This window comes from Vidua chalybeata, chromosome 16, assembly GCF_026979565.1.
Source record: "Vidua chalybeata isolate OUT-0048 chromosome 16, bVidCha1 merged haplotype, whole genome shotgun sequence".
In the NCBI taxonomy this organism is placed as follows: Eukaryota; Metazoa; Chordata; class Aves; order Passeriformes; family Viduidae; genus Vidua; species Vidua chalybeata.
Genome location: NC_071545.1, coordinates 13,931,509 through 13,938,049, shown reverse-complemented (window position 1 = coordinate 13,938,049; position 6,541 = coordinate 13,931,509). Strand labels below are relative to the sequence as shown.

General features: G+C 54.0%; 2 long non-coding RNA genes across 3 annotated transcripts; one reads left to right on the top strand and one right to left on the bottom strand.

Annotated features, from left to right (window-relative positions):
- Positions 1–330: 330 nt before the first annotated feature.
- LOC128796441 (uncharacterized) lies at positions 331–3,374 on the bottom strand. Its single transcript, XR_008433811.1, has 2 exons — positions 3,206–3,374; positions 331–490 (listed from the first exon to the last, which is right to left on the bottom strand). It is a non-coding gene; the product is annotated as an uncharacterized LOC128796441 (long non-coding RNA).
- Positions 3,375–3,496: 122 nt separating this feature from the next.
- On the top strand, positions 3,497–4,710 carry LOC128796440 (uncharacterized). Of its 2 annotated transcripts, none has more exons than XR_008433810.1 (2): positions 3,497–4,185; positions 4,350–4,710. It is a non-coding gene; the product is annotated as an uncharacterized LOC128796440 (long non-coding RNA). The 2 variants fall into 2 exon arrangements; XR_008433809.1 differs by having other exon boundaries at positions 4,300–4,710.
- The last annotated feature ends 1,831 nt before the right edge of the window (positions 4,711–6,541 follow it).

The window sequence follows — 6,541 nt, the reverse complement described above, 5'->3', positions numbered from 1 at the left end:
TCCTCCTGCCCTCACCGTGGAGCTGCGGGCACAGCCGGAGGGTTTTACCAACAAACCAGGGATCTGAGCCTGGGGTAGAGCCAGCCACAGCCTGAGAGGGCTGAATCCTCTTCCCATACATCTGCACAGGAAAGAGACAAAGCCCTTGGGGATGAGGAGAGAAAGCACTGGAACAGGCATAAACAGCTTAGTAATAATACTAATGATAGCAGTTAGCACGTCGGCAGCGGTTTGCAGCGCAGAGCTCTGTACAAACATTAATTAGTGCAGGCAGACAATTCAGCGATATGGTTCCCATTTTGCCAACTACCATGAGCAGAGAACCGACCATCTGCTTAAATCCTCTTTAATTTAATCCCAGCGCCTTCATAGGAAAATCCTGAGCCCATTTCAGCCTCAGATGAAACTGCCCAGGAGTGGAGGGACCCTTCAGACTCTCCTGGATCCCACCAAGAGATGTTTGAAGGGTGTTGGTGGCTGTGGGCTGAGCCTGGAGGTGGAAAACACACAGCGGCTGTTTTCTGTGTCAATAAATACACGTGGTGCAGCCATAGCCAGAGCACTGCTGGTTTTCCTTTAGACACGTGCTGCTGGACTCTTTGGGGTTTTCCAATTGGAGATATAAAGTTGGTTTAGGCCGTTCTCATCCTTTGCTGCCCTGCCTGTGGTAGTTTTTATGACTTGTTGGCACAGCTGGTTCATTAATAAAAATTAAAGCAGATGGGATTAAAGCCCTTTGGGGTGTCTGTCCTGGCTCCAGGGACATGTGTGGCTGAGACTGCAGGCACCAAACACCAGGATAAGTTCAAACTGCTGAAATTGGGCTATCCAGGGCTTTTTTTTTTTTTTTCTTTGAGGATACTGCTTTGTATTGCACAACAAGCACAGACTGCAGCAGGGTTTGGCCAAGGATGGGGGTCAGCACTTGGGGCTTGGTTGAAACCCAGCACAAGCCAGACACAGGAACAGCCCCCCAAAAATTCCTGGGGGGAATGCAGATATTGCAGGAGGGTGAGCCAGGAGGGTGAGCAGCTGGAAGCAGAGCTGTGATCACACCTCAGCACTGCAGTGCAGTGCTGCTGGGGGTGCAGCCATGCCTGGGGCTTTCTGCAGCCCTCCCTTGCTCCACAGATAATTCCCAGGCAGGAAAAGAGGCAGATGGAACCACAGGGGATGGGAAAGGCCATTGCTCCCACAAGGAGATCCCCTTCTCCTTCAGCAGCAGGAAAACATGTTTGCCTACTCTTAAGCTAATATTGAAACCACGGAGCTTTCCCAAACACTGTGTCTGAATTTCCCATGGCACGTGAACTCATCAGCCTTACACATGGAAGAACGTGCTCAGCTACAGCACAGGCTGCTTTTCTTAGGCTGATTTATCAGGATTAGTAGCTTTTTTTTTTTCACTAGGTATAGATTTAAAAGTCCATAACGGGGGAATTTTCCCTCTTCTCTGGGCAGGTGGGTCCTAATACAGAGTCAAGAAGGGTTTGCAAAGATTTTTTTTTTTTTTTCTTTAGAAAAAAGAGCTCCTGAATCACTTTGTCCCTGACTGAGAACACCTCATATTTCATCTAAATCCTGCACTGAGCTGAGCTGGACCTGCAGCTACATCGCAATTATGCAGATGCCGAAATGCTTGGCTAAATCAGGGCTTTCCTCCTCTCACCATCTCCCAGGGCCTTTTCAAATGATCCCCTAGCCCAGCCATGTTTTGAGTCCAGGATGGTGCAAATGGTGCAGATAATGCTGATTTCAGCAAGATCCTCTAAGCTTGGGCTATTTCTCAGTTTTATCTTGTGAATGGCATCCCTAGGCAGTTCCTGCATCCCATCTCCACACCAGCTTGCCTTGTTAAGTGTCTGATTTTAATTTCTCTCAGTCAGGAGCTGGGCCCGAGCAATTACGTAGTAACGAGCAATTCATCCAGGGGGAGAGTGTGGATCTAGGTTAATTGGTCTGACAACTGAACCCAAGCCTTTCTGGTTTTGCCCAGTTTTCCTTCTTTTTCTCTCCTTCTGCACAATCTCTGCAAAGCTCTCAGCCTTGTTAATTAAGGAGGTAACTTCACCCCAAGGGCTGTTTTGTTTTCCCCTTCCTCCTTCGAATACAAGGATAAAAAAAGCAGCAAGACTTAGCTAGTTTGGGATGAAACAACCTCCTCGGAGCAGGACAGAGCTGGCTGGAGTCAGACTGTGTGGAGCTGCTGCTGTTCTCCTGGGCTTTGGGGAAACAATGCTGCGTGGGGAAAGCAGGTGCTGGGCCAGAAACACCCCTCCAGGCACGTTCGACGTGTTCCACAAGCACATTGCAAAGCAGCACAGGGTGGAAAACAGCAGGGTCCCTAGGGCTGGGTGGGTTCTGGGTCATGGCTGGGGCTGCAGTGCTGCAGATTTGGGGGGACAGGTGCAGGAGGGTTTATGACTTCTTGGGAACATACAGCCCTAAAGGTCTGGGTACTTCTGAAACCCTTTTTGCTACAAAACACTGTCAAAAGTCCTGTCCATGGGAGTCTCTGCCCTGTGGCCACACCAGGAGGAGTAGAAATGAAGCTTTGCCCTTTTTTTGTGGACTCTTTGTGGTCTCTTTTTATCAATTCCCATTACAAAGCTGTGCTCTGCCCATGCTGGGCAGGGTGGAACACCCAGCTCCCTGTTTTCCTGTATCCCTCAGGAGTGGGGATATATATATACCCCACTATACAGGAAGGAGCTAGAACATATTCTGTGCCTCCATTTTCATAATCTCAATGGTTGTGGGTAACCCAGAGATCAGTTTTGGAGTGAGGAGATGCCAGTGATGTTGATAGTCAGACATTTCCCTGCAGACTGGTGTGCCCTGCAGAGAATGAACTGGCCCTAGGGCAGGGAATCAGTCCCAAAACATCCCCTGTGCTCTAAGGGTGGCTGAGGCTGCCACTGGCACCCGTTCCTGTCCCCAGGAGCCACCCAGGAGCACTTTCCCTGGGATAAAAAAGGATGTGCACAAGATGCATGAGGGGGAAGCACAGCTGTGAGACCGTTCTGCTAGACTGGAAAAGGAAAATCTGTTATAAAACAGGCACCCGAGGCATCAGTTTGCTTTTCCAGAGGCTGTGAGAGCCAGAGGGTCTGGGACTGAGAGCAAAGGAGATGCCTGCAAGAGGAGGGGTGGAAACACCTGGAAAGATTCAGAGATTGTTCCTCGGGGCTCATGGAGTCGTTACCTGGCATGGCTGGGACTGGGAGGGGAAGGGAGCAGGGCTGGGGCATTGAGCCAGGGGGTTCCCAGCCGGTGCCCAGCCAAAAGCCTCGTGCAGGTGGGCACAAAAGGGTAACACAGGCACCAGGGATCCCAGTCCCACCGAGATGGGGAGCTGGCTGAGAGCTGGGACTGGCTGCTGCCACACCTGGATGGTGCCTTCAGCAGTGACATCACACAATGGTCAGGGTTGGAACCTTAAAGATCATGCAGTTCCAACCCTGGTGACAGCACTGAGCCTTGCCTGGGTGAGCAATGTGGTGTTCAGGTGCTTTGCAGCACCAAGTCCCTGCCTTTCCCATCCCTTCTCCTGGGAAGGGCTCAGCCCTCGCAGCAGGATCTGCTCCTCACCCTCACATGTCCTGTGGTGCTCACAGCAGGGCCCTCTTGCCTCACTTTTACTGAACAGAAGCCAACTCCCAGCCTCCACAGCTGCTGCCAGTGCATCTCCCAGCACTTTTGGGTTCCCCTGAGCCCTCTGGGGTTTTGAAGCCATCTCCAGGAGCTGTTGGGTGACTCACCAGACAGATGTGAAGGCAGCACAGGTGCTGCCCAGCTGAGGCTCCCACTGGGATGGCATGAAGGAAAAATGCCATGGGCACACAGGGGCTCACAGGCTTGGTTATAGCTCCATAGACCCTCAAATGCTCTCACCCAGTAGCTGAACTACAGCCCTTCAATAACTGCTGCTCATCTCCCTTCCCTGGATCTCAGGAAAACAGACCCAGCTCAAGCCCTGGTTACCTGGAGATGCTGAAAGCAGATTCAAGTGCATGGAGTATTGAACCCAGACACAAGTTCACCCCAAATCTGGCAAGTTAGAGTTTAAAATAGTATGTGTTCAGGGTGAGTCCATTCTGGGAGAGGAGCAGCACCGTTTCTCCAGGGCACCTTCTCCATCCCAGGATCTTTGCTGGCACCCACCAGCTGAGGAGGAGTGGACAGGTGAGGGATAGGGATGAGCTCAGGGTGGTGTGGGGTGTGCAAGCTCAGCTCCACTGGTCTCTGCCCATGGTGTGGCCTGAGAGCAGTGCCCTCCCCTATGACGGGTGTTTACAGAGCTGGACAGGATCCCTGGAGCCCTCGTGTCCACATCCCTCTGGCTGCAGGACACCAGGGTTCTACGAGGTCAGACCCTTCCCCCAGCTGCATCCATGAGCTGGGGACCTCCAGGAAAAAGCCATGAGCTGGGAAGCTCCAGGAAAAAGGCACTGGTGGGATGTTGCTGGCAGGTTTGGTGGTTGGTGGGAGCAGCAGGCGAGGTGGCCTCGTGCTCGGGGTTGCTGGTCCCGGCGGTGCTCCGAGTGCAGCGTCAGCTGGATTTTGGCAGCTCTCAGCCCTGGCCCCTCACTGCCCACAGTCCTGGCCCCAGGGAGTCAGGGAGAAGGTGGCATGCTCACGTCTGAATACAACATGTTCCCCAGGCATGTTTGTTAACATAGTCACAAATAAACATTTTGCAAGATTTTTGCCAGGAGGACGGGCTTAATGTGTGTGGAGCCTTGAAGGACAGGAGAAAGCCAGTGCAGCCTATCATGTGGGCTCTGGTCTGGCCTCCCCAGCTCTGCTGGGGTAAGGGAAGTTGGTTTCTCTCTGGGGAGTACATTACTCAAGTCCCTGTGCACAAATTGAGAAGCAAATCCCATTAATCCAACCAGGAGGGAAATAATATCATGGTGCTGGGGGAGAATGGAAGGGCCAGCAAAACCCACCAGGAACCACCCCAGTCCCCCTGTCCTCCCCACTGGCAGATCTGCCCCCACTCTGCTCCCCAAAACAGGCTCTGGCTTCAGAGTGAGCAAAAGGAAAAGGCAAAGTCATGTTCCAGCTCCGTGGGGGATTTCAGACTTTCAGGGCCAGGATGAGCAATCTCAGCCCTGGGAGAGCTGTGGGGTCCCAGGGGGGAAGCAGGGGCAGAGCTGAGCAGGGGAAGGAGGGATGCCCTGGGCTGTCAGGGGCCTTCAGCCTGTGATTTTTCCAGCTATATGTTCTATATGGACCCTGTAGGTGCCTAGCTCATTTTCTGACCACAAATCATTCATGTTTTTGCCCATCCCATTCTCTGCCCCATCCAGCTGGAGAGAGAGCAAGTGGCTGGGAGGAGGTTCAGCAGCTGGTGGAGGCCACCCCAGAACATTTCCCCATCCCTGGAAGTGTCCAAGGCCAGGTTGGATGGTGCTTGGAGTAACCTGGAATAGTCGAAGGTGTCCCTGCCCATGGGTTGCAATGAGGTGGTTTTTAAGATCCCTTCCAGCTCAAACCATTCCATGATTATCTGATTTTCCTGGAGCCTGCTGCTGCCCCTCGGTACCCCCTGGTGCATCGCCCGCTCCCGGCAATCTGTGCCTCGGGGCTGCAGTGCCCAGCGGGAGGGACGCAGAGGGCACTGGAGCCTGGGCTGGGATAACCGGGAGGGCTGGAAGGAGGAGGACTGGCACATGGTGTGAGCTCAGGCTGGCAGCAGCGCGCTCCACACGCGATCACACAGTCCCCTCTAGTGGATATTCCTCTTCCATCCGCATCCCATCCACATGGATGTCCTGCCCACACCGCCTTGGCACCACCGGGCTCCAAATCCTGCTCCCAGCAGTGACCCTGGAGGCACCATCCTGCTCCTCTCCTGAAAGCGGGCGCGGTGGCAGGAGCAAAGCCCATCCAGCTGCCTCCAGCTGCTCCATCGCTTCCTCCGCTCCTTCCCCTCCTGCGTATTTGGGTGACTCACCCTCCCTCCAGCCCCGTCCCCTGCCCTGGCTTTGTCCCCCACCACCCGCTGCCCTTGCGTCAGGGCTGGCCCCGGCTGGCCCCTGCATTCCTGGCTCTCCCCTCCGCTGGGATTTCACACTGCTCCGAGTTATTTGGGCAGTGGCCAACACCAGCACGAGCTAATGAGCACCCGAGCTAATGAGCACCCGCTGGCGACTGCTTCCAGGACCCAGGGGCGAGCATCTCTCGTTCCCACCCTGCCAGGGGCTGCTGCCTTGGGCCAGCTCGGACTGGGGAGAGGTGGGATGCTCTCAGGTGGGAATCCCCTGAGGGGGTGGTGAATGTTTGCACATTTGTCCAGCAGCTCCTGCCCATGGGAAGGGTGCAAAGGCTCCCACCAGCACACTGAGCACTGCTCTGTGCCCTGTGTACCATCTCCTTACCCCTCCTCTCTGCCTCTGCCTGCTTTGGAAACTGCTTATCACCTGGAATTTATGTGATATCTGCAACCTGAGGCTTTTCAAGGGGAAAAAAGCCACGAAAGAGAGCGTGGAAGAACAGACACAGCTGCAGATCAGGAGTTCATCATGCTCCACCA